Consider the following 23,017-nt stretch of genomic DNA (forward strand, 5'->3'; position numbering starts at 1 on the left):
TGGGATTACAGGCATGTGCCTCCATGCCTGGCTAATTTTGTATTTTTAGTAGCCCTTTTAATATATTTCTGATGCTTCCTATGACGGTCTAATGTACAGCCAGGGTTAAGAACCACATTTTACAACTCTGCACAAGTCCAGGGGCTATTACTAGTAACGGTGGAAAATTCAGCCATGTAATTTACTTTGTACAACACTAACTGCCAGTGTGACTGATCTTTAGCACTAATGACCATTTATTTTAACATTGTTTGACACAACTTCAGTGACCCCACTCACTGACCTCTTAAATTTCTATAACGGAGGACTGACTCCACATGGTGTCTCATGCCTCTAATTTCAGCACTTTGGAAGGCTAAGGCAGGAGGGTCACTTGAGGCCAGGAGTTCGAGACCAGTCCAAGCAACATAGTCAGATCCCTTCTCTACAAAAAATAAAAACATCAGCTGGGTGTGGTGGTGCACTCCTGTAGTCCCAGCTACTGGGGAGGCCGAGACAGGAGGATCACCTGAACCCAGGAGGTTGAAGCTTCAGTGTGCTAATGTTCACCCCACTGCACTACAGCCTGGGCTACAGAGTGAGCCCCTGTCTCAAATACAAACAATTTCTGTAATGTTTCAAAGTTTGGAGGGAATGAGGGACACATAAGGGAAAGGTAAAAATTTAATTTTTATGGCTCCCTTCTAAATTAGTGGTTTCCAAACATCAGTCTTCAACACCAAATAGATCCTAATTACCGAAGCTTCAGTCCGCATCACAGATGTCCAGTGTCTGCCCTCCTCGGAGGGAGGATGGGAAGTCTGTCAGCAAGCACCCCATGTGACTTGAAAGCACAACCAGGCTGCAAAATCACTGCCATGGACACATCCTGCCAGGAGTAAAGGCCTCTGGGAAGGGAAGGAGTCATGAGGCCGTGAGCATTGGGCTTCTCTGGGCCTCCAGGTCCTCAACCAAGCAAAGAGACACCTGCAAGTGATGGCACCGTGCAAGCGAGTCCAGCCCTCCAGAGTCGATTAGGCCAGGCGGAAGGAGACGCTTACCCATTGGCCACCAGGGACCTCTGAGCCCTGCACCAGGCTCCATGGGGCATGACCAGCATGGCTCTGGAGGCTGGGAGCACCTGCCACACTTGGGCTTTCTCCTCCTCCCGCTTGTCTGGGCCCCCCACAGAAGGCCTTATTCCTTCAACCCCACACAGGCAGCCCTGCCCTCTCTATTCCTCCCCTCAGCAAGGGTAGACTGAGCCTCCCGCTGGTCACCAAGAGAACAAGATAGAAGCCCTCCCTGTACCTCCAAGCTTTGAGTCTAGGTTGGGGACAAGCAAGGACCAGGCTGCACGGGGCAGGGCAGAGGGTGCTGCAGGACCCACAGGAGGGCATCGCCCACGAGGCTGCTGAGAGCCCGCTGTGCCGAGGACTTCCATGCCCAGGCCAACTTCATCACCACACACCCCAGAGGAAGATGCTATTCTACCTCCATTTGCGGTGGAGGGCATGGAGGTCCAGAGGTTTAAACTACCTAGAGTCATGAGCACTAGGAAGGGAGCTGGGATTTCAACCCAGAAGCAGACATCAGGGCTAGTTTTCTCAATTGCTGGGAGCCTTGGATGCTCTACTAAGACTCCGCTTTTCATTTAAGAGCTGTCAAAGGATTTTCCCCGTTATTGGAGCCCATGAGAGGATGGAGCCAGAGAAGAGGTGACGCAGGCCCTAGAAACACCCAGGGAATTCCCAGTCCCCAGTGTGGGCAAAAGAGAACACAGCCCCTAGGAAGCGATATGGCTGGAGGGGACAGAGCCAGCCCCTCTGAAGTCCAGGGCCCAGGCAGGGCATCTCTTGCCCACACCCATGGCTGGCATACAAGCACTGAGGACAGCTGTAAACCAGCTCAGCCACCTACTAGCTACGTGACTTTAGCCCACTGACTTATCTGCTCCTCTCTGTCCTTACAAAACAAGGATAATACTGCTTTCCCTGGAGAGGCTATGAAGATCACAGTGAAGATTAAACAAAGATGGGTATTAAAGGCCTATTGTGTGTCCCCAGCTCTTAGGCCCTTGCAGTCACTTTTCTCAAATGCCATCCCCACCCTCAGCTGTCAGCTTCCTTAGAGGGTCGCTCCAGCGGAAGAAAGCCTCGCCCGAGGTCGAACCCCTGGCAAGACAGTGCATGACCAACCGCGATCCAGGAGGGGCTGGAAAGGCCACCCAGCCTCATCAGGCCCCCAGGCTGGGGCAGCAGGAAAGAGCTGTCCCGCCTCAGATCTCCCTGTAAAAGTGGCTGCGTCTCCACCAAGGCGCCACAGCAGCCCAGCTTCTCTCCCACTGAGGCGCCATGGCAGCCCAACTTCTTCCCCGCCCAGACTGCTCCGGGGCCTCCCAGCAACGGAGACTGTGATAAGGCAACCAAGGACACCTCCTAATGAATGTCTGCCCTCAGACCTCCTTCCCCACGCAGGCAGCCCTGCCCTCTCCATTCCTCCCCTCGGCAGGGGTAAACTGAGCCTCCCGCTGGTCACCAAGAGAACAAGATAGAAGCCCTCCCTGCACTTCCAAGCTTAGAGTCTAGGCTGGGGACAGGCAAGGACCAGGCTGTGCGGGGAAGGGCAGAAGGTGCTGCAGGACCCACAGGAGGGCATCACCCATGAGGCTGCTGAGAGCCTGTTGAGCTGAGGACCTCCATCCACAGGCCAACTTCATCACCACACACCCCAGTGGGAGATGCTATTCTATCTCCATTTTATAATGGAGGACATGAGGCTCAGAGGTTTAAACTACCTAGAGTCATGAGCACTAGGGAGGGAGCTGGGAGCATACCTGTGACAGCTGAGCCTGCTATGGTTGTCGCTGCTACTGTCTGGGTTCTCATGTATTTCATCGTGGTAAAGTACACATAACAACACAGAGCATCTCAGCCACGTTTAAGTGCACAGGCCAGCGGCATTCAGTACATTTACTGTTATGCAGCCGTCACCCCCATTCGTCTCCAAAACTCTTTCCATCACCCCAGCTGAAGCCCTGGACCCGTTGCACACTCGATCCTCATTTCCTCTCTCCCCAGCCCCGGGCAGTCACAGTTCTGCTTTCTGGCTCTATAAATCTGACTCCTCTGGGCACTTTATAGAAGCAGAATCGTGCAGTATTTGTCCTTTTGTGACTGGCTTATTTCTCTTGGCATAATGTCTCCAACATTTCACCATGTTGCAGCATGGGCCAGCATTTCCTTCCTTTTGAAGGCTAAGTAATATTCCACTTCATGTATATGCCAGCATTTTTGTATATCCATTCACTCACTGATGAATCCATGGATAATCTCTACCTGCTGGCTATTGTGAATAACGCTGCCATGAACAAGATGTACGAACAGCTTTTCAAGACCCTGTTTTCAGTGATTCTGGGTATATACCTAGAAGAGGAGTTGCTGGATCCTATCACAAGCATACATTTAATGTTTGGGAGGACCATCCATTGTGCTGTCCACAGCGCTGCACCATTTTATATTCCCACCACATGCACAGGGAATCCAGTTTCTCCACAGCCTCACCAGCATTTGTTATTTTCTGTGTTTTTCTCCTAATAGTGTCCATTCTAATGGCTGCTATTGTTTTTCAGGTTAGATTCCCAGTCCCCTCCCAGAGCTGCTCTGTTTTTAAAGTCTTCTAGGCCAGTCTGAAACACAGATAGGCTTGAGACCCTGCTCTGAAATCCAGCAGTTGCAGCGTGTGTTCCAGCCCAGACCCGCTATGCATTTCCAAGCTTTGAAAATAAACATCACGAGGAACAGTGGAGCAGGTCTGAGAAGACACCATCCAAGGCCCTAGGTTCTCCATCTCCTTCGAAGTGGCCCCCAAGTCTTTGCCAGTAAAATGGGAGCTTCCAACCGAGAAGCAATGAGATCCATTTGGCTCTGCCATTCTGTGACTCACATGGGTTTAAGACCTTGATGGGGGCCGGGCACAGTGGCTCACACCTGTAATCCCAGCACTTTGGGAGGCCGAGGCGGGTGGATCACCTGAGGTCAGGAGTTTGGGACCAGCCTGGCCAACATGATGAAATCTGTCTTTACTAAAAAATATATATATATATATAAAATAGGTAGGCATGGTGGTAGGTGCCTGTAACCCCAGCTACTCGGGAAGCTGAGGCAAGAGAACTGCTTGAACCCAGGAAGTGGAGGTTGCAGTAAGCCGAGATCACGCCACTACACTCCAGCTTGGGCAATAAGAGTGAAACCCAGTTGCAGGGTTGGGGGTGAGGGACCCTGATAGGGAACTTAGAAAAATCTCTTTTGCTGGGAAATCACTTTGGTTGACAGATACCACACACCCAGGGAAATCAGACAAAACGTTTTCCCTTCTCAGCATTCAACCTTCTCTACCCTGCACACACCATCCCTAGAGAAGCCCCTGATGGTCTCATCCTCACAGCTTTCCCACAATATTTCCTGGGAGCTGCAAGGAGGCTTCAGAGCCAAAGATATCCACTCCAGAGGCAGGAGGGGCCCAGGCAGTGAGGGTGCAGGCCCTCCCCTCCCAGCCCTACTTTCGTACAGAGCTGCAGGGCCATGCCTGAGCCCAGACGGGAACCTGCTCTGTGGAATAAAAGCCTCGTAGGGGTTTTCCCTGCCTTAGAAAATTCCTGGACCTACCACTCCAGTGAATCTGCAAAGCTCTCACAGAAGCCTGAGAGTCAAACAACCCACAGACACAACTTTCTTCCAGCAAAACCGATTCTACTCTCAAATCCCTCTTCGTTCTCCTCTTCCTTACTTGCTGACCAAACTCTAGTACTCATGGCCAGTAGAGTTTCTTTCTTAAGCACTCAGGCAACTGTTAGGAGCCTACTCTAGGGACTAGGACTATGTTAGATTTAGGAGAAAACACAGCACATAATATCAATGCATCAGACTTCATTTGTGAATCCTCAGGATCAAGGGTCTTGCCTGAGAAATACCCGTGGGCAGCTGAGTCCTGCTGGCTGTGGTCTCACTCTAACCCACTAGCCCATGGCTTGCCCCACCCAGGACAGGAGGCAGCTTGATGGTCATTGCTGTCCCTGGATCCCAGAGAGCCCAGTGTTCTCTTGGGAAGGCTCACAAATACATATTTAAAAAGCTTGTGGCGAGGTACGGTGGCTTATGCCTGTACTTCCAGCACTTCGAGAGGCCAAGGCAGGTGGATCATCTGAGAGCAGGAGTTCTAGACCAGCCTGGCCAACATGACGAAACCCCATCTCTACTAAAAATACAAAAAAAAAAAAAAATAGCCATTGTGGTGGCACGCACCTGTAATCCCAGCTACTTGGGAAACAGGCAGGAGAATTGCTCGAACCTGGGAGGTGGAGGTTGCAGTGAGCCGAGACTGCACTATTGCACTCCAGCCTGGATGACAGACTAAGACTCCTTCTCAAAAAAAAAAAAAAAAGAAAAAAGAAAAAAAGAGAAGAGGAAAAAGCTTCTGGAGATTCTGCTGGAGCCCCTTTCTAGCTGTGCTTCCAGCTTCAGAACCACACACAGGATTATAGACATGCAAGCAATTCCCTTATACTCATGATTCTTCCTGGAAAGAGACAGTGGATGTGGCCGATGCTGTTGGCTGCCTCCTCTGTTTTCAGCCGCCCCTGCACCATCTCTTGTTTGCTGCCACAGGCCTGTTTGGGTAGCCTAGAGTTGGCAGGCCCCTCCCAGCCACAGGGGTTGAATATGAGCTGTCCTAAGTCAATTATGCAATCCCAGTTCCCTCATTGTGAGGCAGGTGATCCAACCTCAGCCAATGAGAGGATTCTGAGAAAGTGTTTTCACCCATCAAAAGAGACGCAAATTTGAGACTTATCTCTTCCTGTTTCTGGTGATGTGTGTATGGAATGCTTGGTGCTGCTGCAGCCACCATGTGACCATGAGGAGAAGGCCAAGAGAATCCCAGGGAATCTATTCACGAAGCCAATGAACTTATCAACCCCAAACTTCCCTGCCTCTGGACTTCTTTTTAGACAGGAAAACAAACCCCACATTTTAAAAGCCACTTTTAGCTGAGAACTTTGTTTCTGGCAGGCAGAAGCATCCTAGCTGGATACAGTCCCCCAGAAAACAGCTTTGACCAAAGGGGCCAACAAGACACAGAACAGCATCAGCCATGGTGTTACACGCAAACTTGCATTACCCACTTCTATGATAATGAGCTGCTAAGTGACCCAGGATGGACTCACTGGCCGTTCTATCACATTGGGGATACGGAAACTGAGGCTCAGGAAGTCATAAAAGCAAGACACAGTAGTTATTTTTTTTTCTTTTTAATTGAGGCAGAGTCTTTCCCTGCCACCTAGGCTGGAGTATGGTGGTGCAATCTTGGCTCACTGCCAACCTCTGCCATCCGAGGTAATTATTCTTGTGCCTCAGCCTCCTGAGTAGCTGGGAATACAGGTAGATGGCACTACAAGTAGCTATTTTTTTGTATTTTTAGTACAGACGAGGTTTTGCCATGTTGGCCAGGCTGTTCTCAAACTCCTGACCTCAAGTGATCCACCCTCCTCGGCCTCCCAAAGTGCTGGGATTACAGGCCTAAGCCACCGCGCCCGGCCAACTCCATAGTTCTTTACACTTCACAAAGTGCTTTTATGTAGATTATGTCACTTAATCTTTATAAAAATTACCATTATTATCCCCATTTTATAGGTGAGCAAGTGAAAGCTGAAGGGAAACATTAAGCCGCTAATAGCTATGTGTTTTATGGTTTGCAAGGTGCTCTGGGATAATTTGTCTAATTATTGCCTTGAGATCTAGTCTGTAAAGGCTGATAAATCAGAGAGCAGGCTCAGAAGGGGCAACTGATTCTATCAAGCTCCACTAAACTCCAGGGCTGTTCTTTCCATACAAGAGGTTCTCAGAGTCTAAGTCTTGGACCTGCAGCCTAAGCCTGGCCTGGGATCTTCTTAGAAATGCAAATTATCTGGGGGTAGAGCATAGGAGTCTGTGTTTAACAAAACCTCCAGGTGATTCTGCTCACACTGACATCTGAGGAGCACTGCAGTCTTTTCTCTGTGGTTTGTCTAAAATGACCTTGACAGGTGAATCAGTATATCAGGGGCTTTGGTCAAGGACCAAGTGCTCTTTCTAGCACAGCAAATTGACGCTAAGCTAAAAAAGAGAATGGATCCCAACTACAGAGATAAAAGCTATGCTCAGAGCTGTTGCTCCATGACTGTAAAATCCCAAGGTATATAGTACATAGTCAGCACTGCTGTCAGTGACAGACCTCACTGATGACAGTGACCCCATGAGATAATCATGGCGCTGCCTATACAGGTGTGTCATTTAATTTTTTTTTTTTTTTTTTTTGAGATGGAGTCTTGCTCTGTCACCCAGGCTGGAGTGCAATGGCATGATCTTGGTTCACTGTAACCTCCGCCTCCCAGGTTCAAGCAATTCTCCTGCCTCAGGCACCTGAGTGGCTAGGATTAGAGGTGCATGCCACCACACCTGGCTTATTATTATTATTGTGGTATTTTTAGTAGAGACAGATTTCACCATGTTGGTCAGGCTGCTCTCAAACTCCTGACCTTGTGATCTGCCCACCTCGGCCTCCCAAAGTGCTGGGATTACAGGTGTGAGCCACTGTGCCTGGCCAAATCTTTCATGCTATATCTTTATTATCTCTTTTCCATGTTTAGAAACACAAACACTTCACATGGTACTGCAGTTGCCTATAGAATTCAGTATAACACCATCCTGTACAGGTTTGTAGCCATGGAGCAGAAAGCTACAGCATAGGGCCTGAGTGTGTAGTAGACAACATCATCCAGTCTTGCGCAAGGATACTCTATGATGTTTGCACAAAACAATGACATAACTATCTAACAACACACTTCTCAGAATGCATTCCCATCATGAAGCCACGTATGACTCCACTATAAATAAAAGACTATCCTTCAGGGTTGAAGGAAATTATTTTAGGATCAATAAGCAGGGACAGTAACATGACACACGTCACAGAGTGGACTCACAGAACTTAGAGCCCCAGCTAATAGTAGAGCTGACAATAGAGATATCCATCCAGAAGGGTTGGGGACCTCTTCAGAAACTGATCCATCATGAGTTCTGGAGAGAAAGGGGATTATACATGTAGATCTCCCACTATGCACCAGACACTTGATGAATGCAGTATCATTTAACTCAAATATTCCTTCCTGCCGGGTATAAGCCCCACAGTATCTTCAAGAATTCAGGGTTTAGAAAGCTTCAATGACTTGCTCAAGGTTCACATAGCCAGTGAGTGGTGAAATCACCCTTTGAATCTGAAAGTATGGTTTTCTCCAATTTCTAAAAGCTTTTGGTTACTTCATTTTACAATTCATCCTTCTGTATTGAAGGAAAAAAAAAAAAAACCTTTCAAAGCAGCCCACGTCTGAACACCAAGGTTCCATCTGCAGCCTGAGGGTGGCCAGCTCCCCACTCTGAGCCCACATCCCCCCTGCTTCCCTATCTCCTCACGGCCTCCGTGCCTGCCCTCCCTGGAGGTCACCATGCTCCCTTTTGTAACTATCACAGTGCCTAGCAGAGCTCTGAACAGAGTAGGTGCCCAGCTAATGTTACCTAAGGTATTTCCAGAGGAAGGTTCAGGTCTCTGGGGATTGATGACATCCCAGTGGGTGCCTCAGGCCACTAATGGACAAATGAACTCCTGGTCTGAGGCAGGGTGAAAACTCTTTTTGTTCCTGTATGGTTGGATTGTATCAGCCTGGCACCTCCAGAAAGCCACAGAGTGGTTGCTCAAGAGATATTGTTGACAGATTGATTTACTGACTAATTTATGTGACATACTTATCCAATGACACAGGTCTCTTGGAGGGAGTTCAGAGGAAAGTAACCAAGATGATTAAAGGATCAGAAAATGTCTTTTACAGGGAAAGGTTGCAGGAACGGGTTATTTAACTTGGAGCTGGGAAAGCTGTTGAACACTGCATGCACAAGCCATCGATCTGGAAGGAACTGAAGGCTTGTTTAGTCCAACCCCCGTGATTTTCACCTAAGAGATCAAAACCCAGGAGCAGAGGAGCAGAGTACCACTTTGCCAGGCCCGGTGGGTCTATACTTTGTGACTGCAGGTCCACAGATCCCTCCATAACACCAAGTGTCTCCCTCCAACACACACACACACACACACACACACACACACACACACACCCCAACCCATGCAGCACATGCACACAGTGTACACACTTGTGCACGCATCATGCACACTCATGTGCACACCCACGCACATAAACACAAACATTCCCCACACATGCATCACATGTGCACACACACCTATACACACATGCACACTTGTGCACACACACACATATATCCACACAAACACCTCCCATATAGGCATCACATATGCATATACACACACCTGTACACAGGTGCACATTCATGTCCACACACCGCCCACATCTGCATCACACGTGCATACACACACCTGTACATACATGCATACTCACGTGCACACCTGCACACACATACACATATACATTAAGCACAGAGGTGCAAAAAATGGCCACCAGCTCGTCTCGTTCCCCCCGCCCATTAGAAGAGAACAGCAGGCCTGTCTGAGGTCAATATTATCTGTAAGAGGATTTCTGGAAGATGTTTATATAACCAAGAGGGCAAATAAAGAATGATGCGGAACGCGCGACTCGAAGATGTGTTCTCGCCATCTGAAAGGTGTTTCTGGGCTGTGGACCTCTCCGAGGGAGGGAGCTCTGGTGCCCTACTAGGACCTCCTCCAAGGTGGACCCCAAGGCAGTGTCTTTGTCCCTTTTCCCTTTCCTGTGCAGCAGCTGGGGAGGGAGCCTTGGGCAGGGGATGAGTGGGCTGCAGGGCGTGGCCCATGGAGAAGTACAGAGCTGAGGCACAGGGACAGTCACCCACAGCCACGCTGGACCTGGTCTGAGGAGCCCAGTCTGGACCATGGATCTCTGCTCATTTGCTGTTGGAACCTCTATCTCCCCTAAGCCTCAGTTTCTCCACCAGAAAACCGGACAGATCGGCACTTGCCCAGCCCCTGGGGGTGTTATTACCATGAAAGGAGAGGCTCCAGTTTGATTTTGTGGCCCTTCCATGACTTCATCTCTCTGGGCCTCAGTCTCTTCTGCAGAAATAGGCCCAGGATGCCAGGGAAATTCAATGACCAGCCTAGAGAATATTCAATGACCTCTTTCCTAGGGACCCTCTGTGCCCCTTCCTTGTCGCTCTATTTGCCCTGGGTCTTCAGAGACTGTTTGAAGTCTAGGTCTTCTAAAAAGCAAATTGAACCCCTCCCCAGAATCTTCTCCCACCCCAGCTGACCTTGCCTAGCAGGAGTCGATGGGTAGCTGGCCCCCTTCTCCTTCCTCTCCAAGAGCCCCAGGAGGGTCCTGGGGAGGGATTTCTCACTCTCTGGCTCCAGCGACTGCATTGCTCATTCTCCAGGTCCAGGTGGGAGAACCAGACAGGCTATGATACTAACATCCTGTAAATCAACGAGCAGGAACCTGAAACTCCACCGCGCCGTGTTTAAACATGATCTGCTCCCAAACAGCCCAGCAGGCCTTGCAGAAGAGACCCGATCTTGCCTCACTGCAAGCATCCTGTTCGAGACATCCCTCCCAGGCTCTCAGGCCGAAACGCCTCCCTGCTTGCTATGATTTCCCAGAGCCAAGACTCTCTGCCCCTCAGGTGTCTGGCTGACCCTGTGAGACACAGGCAGCTGCTGACTCACCGTCCTCCAGGGAGCACAAGGGCATGGCTCAGTTCCCCTGAGCTCCTAAGCCTCAGGGGGACATCTGTTGGAGGAAAGTCAGGCCGATGTGGATGCCGCCTCCTTCCCTGCCACTGGCTCAGCCCTGCTGGGCCGCAGGGCTGGCCACCCTGCTCTGTACTGTCCTCGGGACCACTCTCCTTGGCCTGAGAGCCTGAGGCCCCAGTCCCTTGGGCAGGAACCCAGCCTCCTGAGCTCCAACAGATGGTCCATTTGCACAGAGACCTGCCACCCTGGACGCTCTCCCCAGAGGGAGCTGGATTATGGCAAACCCAAGAGGATTAGTGCAGGAGGCCGTCTGCAGAGAGGATAATTAGCTTAGTGGGTTACACAGATTGTCCCTGGCCCTCTGCCCAAGGGTACACTTGTCAAGACCGTTAAACACAGCCTGGGAGCTTGCAGGGGAGCCCTCTGAGCACCAGCGGCTCCCACCCTGTTCCAGCCATCTGGGGGGTCATGATCAGCCTGCAGGATTGGGGGAGCATTCCGCCCACCATGGTACTGGGCAGGAACTCCAGGTCCTGAGTGGGGGACACCAGTGGAAAGGTGGGGGGCAGTTTTCCATCTCCCGGAAGAAAGCAGAGAAGGACACACGATGGCACTGCATCGGACAGGAGGCAGCACATGGAGGCCTGAATGAGACAGCCAAGAAGTCAACCATCCTTAGCTGTTTTCTCTGTCAAATCCGAACAGCAGATTCCCCCCAGAGGGCCCTCCTTCTTCATTTCAGACAACATGGATCATTTTGGTTGTAGGTTGGCAGCACCTATGGGGAACCACTGGAGCCTGGACTTTTCAAACCAACTCTCTTGGAGGACTGGAAATTCGCTTTTTAGTTTTTGGTTTGTTTAGAATACACATGTTTAGGTGCAGGGCTGCCTGGAGGGCACAAACCGTGACCTCCAGCCTGGCAGTTTCCTCCCTGGAAATTAACTAGGTAGAAGAGTAGCCGGTGGAAGTTATAGGGACTCAGTGTGTGTTACCATTAAGAAGCGAAGATTTTCTGATATGTACTCTGCCTTGAACTGATCAATTCCACAAATGAAGTACTTAAGCCTTGCTTCTGGCTGACAGACACAGAAGGTCAGTCCCAGTGGCCAGATGTGTGTGGCTGTGGGCTCTGGGGGGCAAATCACATTGTAGGTGGAAATCTAGGCTTGCCCAGTAATTTTAATCGGTTAGCACAAACATCGTCAAACACAGTAGTCATCAGCGGAAGTCCAGATGCTTCATGCAGAGCACAGAATACAAGTACCGCAAAGGCATTTCTGATGACCTATGTTTGGTTCACACGTAATGAGCACCTACGTGCCAAGTGTATAGCAGTTATTGCTAGTCAGTTTATCCAAATACATGAATAAGCATATAATGGCAATAAAACATTTCACTAGCTTTTTTTCTCCAGGGGAATGTGGGGAAACACTGTAAGTAAAGGGAAAATATAATCTGTTTAATGTCCACATTTATAAAATAAGGAGAGTATACTTAGTGGCCTCAAAGTGGGATTACCTCATATTTTATCAGCTAAACCAAGGCACTCTGGGGAGTGAAACAGGGTACTCTCAATTCCATCTGATGACAGGAGTAAACTGGAACTGTCCCCAGGCAATCAGGACCCAGGGCTATCTTATCTCTAAGAATGACCGCATGTAATATCTCTGATTTTGTGAGTTGCATTGTCAAATAGCCTTTGTACTACAGAGAACCTTCTTCAATGACTCAAAGCTGCAAGATGGTAGCTAGAACTTTTGAACCTGAGCCTCAGAGGCCTTTGTACCAATCAATAAGAGATTCATGACTCAGTGTTTCCCAAACACCTACTATATTCCACCTGCCCCCTTAGTTACTTCTGAATATGCAAAGAAACCTCAGAGAAGCCAACATCAGACTGTAGCCGCAAGAGATAAGAGATAAGCCAGTTAAAATCAAATACCAATCCTAGAGTTTGACAACCCTTCTGAGTAGCTGAAAGCAGAACATGCCAAGTGACGATTGTTGACAATAAGTGCTATAAATGTTCCAAAGATAGAAAGACTACCATGACTGAAAGGACGACACCATTCTTGAAGGATGAAAAGGAGAGGGCATTTGGATCCAGATGAAGCAGTATATCTGCATGACTTTACACCCTCTGCCCCAATTTCACAGCCATGAGAAACCAAATCAAACAAAGAAACAACAAAAAGATATAACTAGGGTTTCCCCCTATAATCCCAAAAAGGCAAACATCTGTATTGCCCAAAATCAGAAGAAAAACACAAAGCAGTGAGTAGGGCTGAGACCACAGGCTGGCTGGGCTCCTCCATACCTTTCAGACACAGAAGCTGTAAAAGGGAATGGTGACCCCTGTGTGGGGGCATGGCTTTATGATACTGGAGCTCTGCTGGTGGAGCAGAGGTTGCCCAGGGGACACATGGCAATGGCTGAAGACACTTTTGGTTGTTTCAGCTGGAGGGGGGTGTGCTACTAACATCCAGTGTATAGAGGCCAGGGACACTGCTAAACACCCTGCAGTACACAGAACAACCCCCTCCATGACAAAGAATTACCCAGCCCCAAATGTCAGCAGTGATGAGATTGAGAAACCCTGGTTTACAGGATGCCATTGGTGTCACACATATAAACTATTGGAAATATATTTGTGCTACTCATATTCTGGGCTCTGCATGAAGAATCAGGACTTCAGCTGATAACTACTGGGTTTGACAACTTTTATTCTAACTTATTAAAATTGCTTCATTTATAAGAAGCCATTGGTGTAATAAGTAAAAGGGATCAAAAAGACTCAGCCACACGGCTGGTGACTGGCTATAGAATATCCCCCAATATATTTGCAAAAGAAGAACTCCCACAATGTCACTCGGAGACTCGGTTCTAACTAGGGAACTGAGTTAGAACTCGGTGGCCCTGCATGAGGGCCACCACAAAACTACTACCCAGGGAGGGTGGCAGACAGAGGAGGAAGAGAAAACAGAACAAAAGCAAACCCCCTAGTCTAGGTGAGCCTGAAACCAACATTTAAAATCACATGACAAATACGATGTAAACAGACAGTCAAGAGAATCAGCAATGAGAACCTGAATTCACTCCAAATGAAAATAACTTCATGGGACTGACAAAGACTTAAAATGTGCCTTAAATGGAGCCAGAGTGGTAGATGGGAGAGTCCCAAAGAAGAGAGGCGTCATAATTATCATCCAGCAGCCACTGTCTAGAGTTTCAAAAACCCTAGGAGGTAGGTATTATTATTACACCACTTTCCATATGAGGAAACAGAGTCATGGAAATGAGAACTAATTTCCCAAGGTCATTTGGCTGGTGTGTGGCGGAGCCAGAATTTGGGTCTAGGCAGTTTGGCATTGGCCTCTATGCGTCTCATCACTAAACTGTGCTTTGGGTAGAGAGAACAGCATAGCCCCAAGAAGGGATTTTATTGAAGATACAAGAAAGAGAATGAAGCATCAGAAAGGGAATGGAGAGAGAAGAATCAAGAAGCAGGAGGGTACAAGAGTGTGAAAACAGGCTAAGTGTGTTTGCAGGGTGAAGGAATGGCAATCCAGCCATGGCTGCTGAGACACCAGGAGAATAAAAAGGAAATGGCACCAGCTCTTGGCAGTGCAGGAAGCCCTGGTGGCCTCCAAGAGAGCTGTTCAGTAGAGAAGAGAGGACAGAAGAGAGATTATAGGTGAGAGCATGGTAGGGAAATAGAGGCAGAAATTATATACCTTTTGTTTGGGAAGTTTGCCAATGCATGGCAGGAAAGAAATAAGATGGTAGCCAGAGGAGGCAGCCTGTGCCTGCCTGGGGACAGAAGGAAGTGGCCAGTGATGGGGTGAGACTAAGGATATGAGAGGGACAGGACAACGCAGGTTCTAAAAAGGTGAAAGGAGGAGCCACAGCTTGTCAGAGGAACCTGGTTCCTGGGACCGGGTGTGTAAACAGCCACTGGGCATTTACACACTGAGTAAGAACCAGCGGCCTCCGACTGTCACTTCCTCAGCTGTTCTCGGGGAAACTCTGCCACCCCAGGCCCTCCTAGGATGGGCTTGTTTTCCCCAATGCTGCTGTCAGGCCACCATTCTCACACTTCGGCATAGCCCCTCCTTCCTTTGAAGGGCACGTCCACTGTCAGGTTCTGCCCCCATCAGCAGCTCCTTGCTGCTGTCATCCTCGGACCTTATGGACTTGCTCCCTAGCCATAAGGAGTTTGGCACTCCTTATGGGCTGCCATGCAGAATCTCCCCATCCACTTCAGAACTGCCACTGTTCCCTGATGTCCGTATGTCTGTGTGGCACCCAGCCCACAACTGGCCTCAAATCCCTTCAATTCATCACCCTCCATCCACACTCCAATTCACCAACTCACTCCTCATCCACTCCCCAGACTTTATTGCCCAGATGTGATCAGCTCTAGAAACCTAAACTCAAAGAGCTCAGTCTCAGGCCACAGTCCCCTATCCCTCCAGCTCTCTCCTCTCCTGCTCTCACCACAAGACTGGCCAGTAGCCTTTCAGCCATGCTGCCCCCATGCCTTCTCCTGCTTCCTGGCTCTACAATGGCTCTCGGCCCAGCTCCATTCTCATGGAATACACTTCAGCCACTCTCTTGCAGAACAAGGCAACGACCTACCTTCCTCTCCTCCACTGTCACCAGTTAGAAGCTTCTGGAAGAATTTGCTCACTTCTGTGGATTTAAGTTACTTCAGATTCGCTGTCTCAGCATTAACTGAGATTTTGATTTGCTTCCTAAATGTTTTTCTCATTCCCTGGTCCAGTCTTTGATGCTCTTTCTCAAGGTTTCTCTCATTCCCTAGTCAGGTCCAGCCCTCACAGCTGCTACTCGAAATCTTCACCAGCTTCCCAGAGTCACCGTCTCCATGGACCTGTGGGCAGGATAACAGGACGTGAGCTATTATTAACGTTCCTCTGCTAATTGCAGAGGAATCGCAAATCTTCCTGAAAGAAGTTGTTCTGTGTCTTGTCATAGTTCCAGCTCCATGATTGCCTTTACCCAGACACCACAGCAAGCATCATTCTACAGTCACACCAGCTCAGACTGACTTCAACAGAAAATTCACCAAGTCCTGATTGCAGAGCTGAGGTGGCTGCTGTGGTTGGATTAGGAGTTTTGTCTTCTAGTTACCCTCCGGATTCTTCTCTTTCTTCCCCCTCTGCACCCCTCTTTACTCCTCGGAGGGAAAGATGCTCATTTTTCTTCTCCTTATTGCTGAGAAGGCTCTCAGCTACAGGCAGCCAGGCCACGCATGAGTGTCCTCTATAGGACGCCATCACGGGGGATGTGGCTCGCAGGACCCCTCAGAGCTTCCCACTGGACACAGCTCCCCAGGTGTCTGATCTCTAAAGCCAGACCAATCCTGGAATGAGTGGCAGGGCCTTAGAGCAGTGCTTCTAAAAGGAATTGCAACTAGCAGTGAGTTCTGGGCAGTTTGTTACCTACACAAAGTGAAATAAGGACAGACATGGTGGGTACATACTTAGAAATGTAGAGCGATTTGACTTTGTCGTGATATCCAAGTGCAAGAACACTTGGCTCATATTTTGTGTGCCTAATGCGTTTTATAATCATTCCTTTTATTGTATTCTTGTTAAGTACTGACCGACAACAGACTCAACATTTTTAAACCAAATGAATGGGTTCTTCCTTTCCCAGTATTGTTGGAGAAGGTCTTCTCTGTCCTGGGGGCCATAATGTCTTTCCCTTTCTTTGGAGGGAGACACTGGCCTTGCCCCACCCATGCAAGGTTGGCACCCACACTGTAGTCTGCTTCGGCTGCCGTAACACAGGACCCCAGACCGCAGACTGAGATAAGAGAAATCTATTTCCTCACAGTTCTGGAGTCTGCAAGTCCGAGTTTAGGGTGTCGGCAGGGCTGGTTTCCCCTGGGACCTCGCTCCCGGCCTGTAGATGGCCATCTTCTCCCTGCGTCCTCACGTGGCTGCCCCTCTATGAGTGTCTGTTTACTAATCTCATCTCTTTGTAAGGACATCAGTCCTGTGGGATTAGGGCCCTTCCCATATGACCTCATTTTGCCTTATTTGCCTCGTTAAAGACTCTTTCTCCAAATACAGTCATATTCTGAGGAAGGCAGGGGGAGCGGTTAGGATTCCAACATGTAAGTTTTGGAGGATATGATTCCCCCCTCATATACATGAATTCACACGCTCAGGGCCCCATCTTCTCGGCTTTTCATCCTCTCTGTGCGGCTCCCCCAGTCCCCAGCAGCTCAGCTCTCCCCTTTCAACAGAACCACAGATAAGGGTGGACTCGAGAAGCTGAGCTCATTTCTGAAGTGCCCTACCAGTGGCGAACTGGTAAACCCCCAGGGCTGCTGTCGGCCACATTACTACCATCAGCAGCTTCTGTCTTTCATGAATTCAACAAACATGGATCTGGTTTTTGATTATGTGCCTGACACTGTTCTAGGCAGAGGAGATACCAAATAAACACACAGTGCTCCCATGAGCTGAGGTTCTGGGGTCTCCAATTCTTCCTTCCACCTCTCAGGCTCCCAGGATTGCTCCCTCTTTTCCAAAGCTGCTTCAGGCCGTCCTTCCCCAGACTCTGAGCTCCCAGTCACAGTCTCCCCCCCAGGACAGGCTTGACCAGAACTCCTCTAGCCAGTGTGCCAGTTTTCCCAGGCATAAAGAGGACAGGGTTTGAAGAAATTAAGTTTCCATGTGGGTCTGAGTGCTGCAGGGCTACTCTTGGAATCACTGGTGCCCTGTTCCCCACGTAGGCACTTCCAAACCACCCCCGCCCCCACCTTTGCAATTACATCATCTCTGCTCTCTTTTCTTTTTTACTTTTTTTGTTTTTGTTTTGTTTATTGAGACAGAATCTCACTCTGTGGCCAGGCTGGAGTGCAGTGGCACGATCTCAGCTCATCGCAATCTTTCCCTGGTTCAAGCAATTCTCCTGCCTCAGCCTCCCGAGTAGCTGGGATTACAGGCACATGCCACCACACCCTGCTAATTTTTGTATTTTTAGTAGAGACAGGGTTTCATCATGTCGGCCAGGATGGTCTCGCTCTCTTGACTGCATGATCCGCCGGCCTCTGCCTCCTGATGTGCTGGGATTACAGACGTGAGCCACCACACCCGGCCTCTGCTCTCCTTTATAAAGTGAAAATCAAACTGAGGTCTCTCTCTTTTCACAGATTCAGGTAAACAGGCTCCAGCCCCACCTCGCTGGACAGGGAACCTGGCAGCCTTCCGCAGATCCATGGGGGCATGTGGGGGTTAATGATTTCACCTAGTTAGAACCAAGTCTGGTTTACTGCCACCAAATTTCTTGTCTATCATCTACTGGGGTTAGGAAAGGCGGCTGGGGTTAGCTCACAGCCCTGCAAGGGAGGACCTCTGGGGATGACCAGTACACAGCCCTGCACACCAAGCCCTCAGGCTCAACCCTCTTTCCATTGAGGAGTGTCCTGGTGGCCTCTCCCCTGGAACCTCCTACCACTTCCACTTCGGTCTCACCTCCGATCTCTTCACTGACGGCCCTAACCCCTCACCTCTCCTACTCTCTTAGTGTCCTGCCTCATCTCTTTTTCAGCCAACGTGTCCTTATCCCCAGGCATAAGGTCGATGCTACTGTGGCAGAGGGTGTTGGCTGTCTCTGTGACTTCTCTACCTCCTTCCTGGCTGGAGAAGCTACTGTTGTCCAGATATTGAAGCCTCACCCCTTCTTACGTAGACAGCCCCAGACGGCACTGGCTCCAGGAATCGCACACAGCCAGGCTTCTACAACCAAAGCAGCTATTAAAAACAAACTAAACACCAAAGCTATTAAAACAAGCCATTAAAAAGAAACTATTAAAAACAAAAGGCTCTCCCCAGGGGGCATGCCTCAGCTCGAAAGCTCACTTCCACAGTGCACTTTCCCACATGAAGGGAGGCTGGTGCTGGGGATGATTCTTCTCAACCTCCCTCTACTGCCCACCTCTTCGCCCACCTCACGTTGGTCCCATCACCCTTCCACTTCCTCACCTCCACGCATCTCACTCCCTCTTTCTCTGCTGGACCCTTGGACCCCAGTTAGTCCTGCTCTGTCTCCCGTGCACAGTCACCTTTTGCAGCCAGCAGTGGCATCTGGGTCAGGGCCTGCCTCTCCTCCATCCCAGTCCCCTGAGGGTTCTGTCTTCACATTCCGGCTGCAGGCTGGTGACATAGTCTGCTCCTCTACTGTCCTGGGAGCCTCTGGATGTACTGGTGCTTTCATTCAATAAATACATTGGAAGTGTCGATTCTATGCCAGACAATTTTCCGGGCACGGGTCCCAGTAGGGAGCAAAGACAGACCCCTGCTCTCTTAAGTAACATCCTAGTGGGGGAGACAGATGCCTAGTAAACCAGGCCAGGGCAAGGGGTAACCTGCTGGGGAAGAGGATGAAGCTGGGCGGGGAGAGTGAGAGCCCGGGGCGGGGGGTGCTGTTGCAGATGTGTGGTTAAAGGTTGCAATCTGAGGATGTGACACTGGATGAAGGCCTGGCCAAAGTGAGCTGGCCAAGCAGGCACCAGCCGTCTGGGCAGAAAAAAAGGCACAGATACATGAGGAGGAGACTGCTCGAGACATGGAAAGCCCAGCAGCAGGGATTAAGCAAAGCAGACCACACCAGGCAGGGCCAGAAGTCGGGGCAGTGCCATATAACCCCTCACAGGCCATCTCTGTGTCTCATGCTCTTCACAGTGTGGTTTCTGTTAAGGGCTCAACAAACATTTGTTGAGTGAATAAATGAATGAACGACTGCTTTGAAGCACACTTAGGCTGCCTGTGTCCTGAAAATGGCCTTTCTAGACTATTTGCCTTCCCCCCACCACCTTCAAGTGCCTGGGCTTAGGGTAACCTGGGAGCAAGGTCTATGTTCTGGCTCCTCCTTCCCCGGGGAAATGAAGTTTGCCGGCCTATCCAGGGGGCTGCAAGCTCACAAGCCTAAATTGGTGTTCTGAGAAAGTGTCCACCATGGTATAGACGCGCCCTTCATCACGATGATTTGTCCCTGATGGAGTTCCTTTTATGTTACTGAGAAGAATTCCCAGCCCCCACCGCCCCCTGTGCTCCCACCCTCCTCCAGTCCTGGAAAAGTCTCCCAAGATGACAGCCTGACTGTCCCTTTCTCAGGGACCTGAGAGGAAGTAGGAGGTACAGCTCACATGGGTGACAAAAGAAGATATCCTGAGACCTCAGCACCCCCACTTCCTGGCTCTGGCAAATCACTTGACTTATGTGAGCAGGAGCCCTTCGCTGCCTGGTCCTCCTCACAACCTCATTTGACCCAACTTGAGCCTCAGCAATTCAAGCCTACAGCACCTAGTGCAGCTATGTGGAACTCTAAGCCCAAGCAACAGTGGCTTAACCCAAATGTGGGTGTTTCCTTCTCATACGTCACAGAAAGTCCAAGAGTTAGGAGTCAGTGACTGGTGCAGCAAGCCTTGGCTCTAACCAAGGACCTCAGGATGGGATACTCATTCGTGTGCTTGCAACATCACTGCCAGAGCTCCAGCAATCATCCCTGCATTCCCTGCTAGAGGAAAGAAAGGGATAAAGGGTAAATGGGCCTTCGAAAGTCCAGAAAAGCTGTCAAGAATCATGTCACATGACTAGTCCAATCTGCAAGGGAGGCAATGAAATGTCGTTTTATAGAACAGCACACATTGCTGTCAGTGCCCCAACAAAATGGGAATTCTCTTGTAAAAGGACTAGAAGAGAATTATACTAGACAGATCACAAGCAGCGTCTGCCACAATCCACCCTTTGGAGTGCCCCTTCAGCCATAAACATCTTTTCAATATTCACCTACACTTGACCCTTCGGCTAAGGGATAGACAGGCTCTCTGGGAAGGCTCTCCTGTCTATCAAGTCTAGATGTGGTCCTTGTGAGTTCTAAAAAGGCAAAGTTGAAGAGTCTGTCCCTATCATGTGCCATATGCAATGGCAGAAAAGGAAGGGAACTGTAGTAAAAACTTCGTTCAAGAAAAGAGAACCGGTCAGGCATGGCGGCTCATGCCTGTAATACCAGCACTTTGGGAGGCCAAAGCGGGTGGATCAACTGAGGTCAGGAGTTCAAGACCAGCCTGGCCAACAGGACGAAACCCCATCTCTACTAAAAATACAAAAATTAGTCAGGCATGGTGGCTGGTGCCTGTAATCCCAGCTACTCAGAGTATGAGGCAGGAGAATCGCTTGAACCCGAGAGGCAGAGGTTGCAGTGAGTGGATATTGTGCCACTGCACTACAGTCTGAGTGACAGAGCCAGACTTAAAGTCAACCCATTACAGATGTTTACCACATCTGTAAAATACCTTCACAGCAACATCTTGATTCATGTTTAATTAAATTCCTAGGTACTACAGCCTAGCCAAATTGACACATAAAACTGACCATCACAGGCAGGTAACATGGTGCAGATGAAGCAACACTAATATCAGATCAGGGCTTCAGTTCGAATCCTGACTTTGATATCTGACTATGGATGCCCCCTTTGCTTCTCTGAACCTCATTCTGTTTCTGGAAAACTCAAGGGCTTTAGAAAAAGGATCTATGTGTTCCCTTTCAGATGGAATCCTTTTAGATAATATGACTGTACCATATACCTTCTTATATTTCAGGCATCCCAGCACATGTCTTAGCAGGGGCTCAAGGATGATGGCAATAAAGATGATAAAAACCATATTGATGATGATGATGATGATGATAGGGAATAAAAAGGAAAAAATAATGGGTCAAATCTGCATGCAATCGAGGGTAATCAAAATCTCTACTGTACAGGTGATTCTTGCAGCTTGAAGCAAGCATTGAAGTAAACACTGCTTTAGCACTAACTAGAAGCCTAAATGTCAGGCCTTACCTGGAAAACCCCTGCATCCTGCAGCAGTATTGAAAGTATGGCCAATTGTTAAGATCATGTGATTTTTGCACAAGGTTTTTAATCCCTCTATGCTCAATTTCATCATATATCAAATGGGAATGTTAATAATTATATTTATCTTGTAAAATTGTTGTAAGGATTAAAAGAGATAATGTATTTGGAGCTCTTGAAATAGAGCTATCATTATCTACTAACTAAAAATACTCTTCACTGTTGTTTGTTAAGTCTGTGAGGTTTTTGTTTCATTCTCATTACCAAAGAGGCCTTTAGTGTGGGTAAGCTAAGATCCAAATAACCATCCCACACACAATAAATAGAAAAAGGCACCACAGATGCCATGAAGCTCAAGCCTGCCAGGTCACGTGGCTTTTGTGTGGCTCAGATGAGATTTGAGGATGTCCATGTTTCTTTAGCAAGAAACATTGGATGTGGCCAAAATGAGCCACGAACATACGTGAGCTCTGTCCATAACCAGTTTTTGTCATCGACATCACTTTGTGACTCTTTTGATTATTTGCCAGTAAACTTGTACTGCGTCCCAGCCACCATTCAGGCCTGCAGTGGGTACCAGGGCTCCAGAGGTGACTAACACATTGTCTATGCCCTTGCAGGACAAGCAGGCTAGAGGAGGAAGCCATCATCCAATCAATACACAAAGTGCAATGTCATGAGAGCCATGACAGAAATGAAAACAGCCGTGCAACATACAACTGTGCCTACTATGTGCCAGGCATGTACAGTGTAAGTAACACAGTCATAAATAAAACAAAATGCCCTCCTTGTATTACAATTAGGAGAAAGCAGCATTAGAACAAAGCGGTGAGCTGAGACTGTGCCATTGCACTCCAGCCTGGGTAACAAGAGCGAAACTCCGTCTCAAAAAAAAAAACCAATCATCTATAGGAAACAAAAAATACAACATGTAAAGTGCTACTGTGGGTGCATTTAGTGCTACAAGAACATGTGACAGGGACTCAGGAAAGCTTTCCGTGAGAAAGGAATTATTAAGCTGAGACATGAAAAGCGAGAAAGAGTTATCTAGGAAGATCAAGGGAGGAAACAGCATTCCACGGAGAGAGGACAGCAGGCAAAGTCCTGGAGGGAGTGTGGGTGAGAGGCTTGTGTGGGCTGGAGAAGAAAGAAGGGTCCAGGTCACTTGAGGCTGGACAGCCACATGAAGGCTTTGGGGCTTATGACTGAGCAGCCATGGAAGGTTTGTATGCAATAAATTGACATAGTCTAATTTCATATACAGATGTATTTGTGTGTGTAGAGAAAGGGGAGAAGGTGTAATTTAAGTAAAACAAAATTCAGAGATCTTTTTTTTTTTTTTTTTTTTTTTGAGACGGAGTTTCGC

The 23,017-nt window shown here is 48.8% G+C and overlaps 1 protein-coding gene across 2 annotated transcripts in view; it reads right to left on the reverse strand.

The window, feature by feature from the left end:
- RP1L1 (RP1 like 1) overlaps positions 1 to 23,017 on the reverse strand; it is a 102,266-nt gene that overhangs the window by 43,640 nt on the left and 35,609 nt on the right. For both annotated transcript variants that reach the window (XM_074384159.1, XM_039461177.2), the window contains exon 3: positions 15,403 to 15,655. The gene's annotated coding sequence lies outside the window, so the exon portion shown is untranslated. The remainder of the gene's footprint in view (positions 1 to 15,402; positions 15,656 to 23,017) is intronic.

Source organism: Saimiri boliviensis, chromosome 13 (assembly GCF_048565385.1).
Source record: "Saimiri boliviensis isolate mSaiBol1 chromosome 13, mSaiBol1.pri, whole genome shotgun sequence".
In the NCBI taxonomy this organism is placed as follows: Eukaryota; Metazoa; Chordata; class Mammalia; order Primates; family Cebidae; genus Saimiri; species Saimiri boliviensis.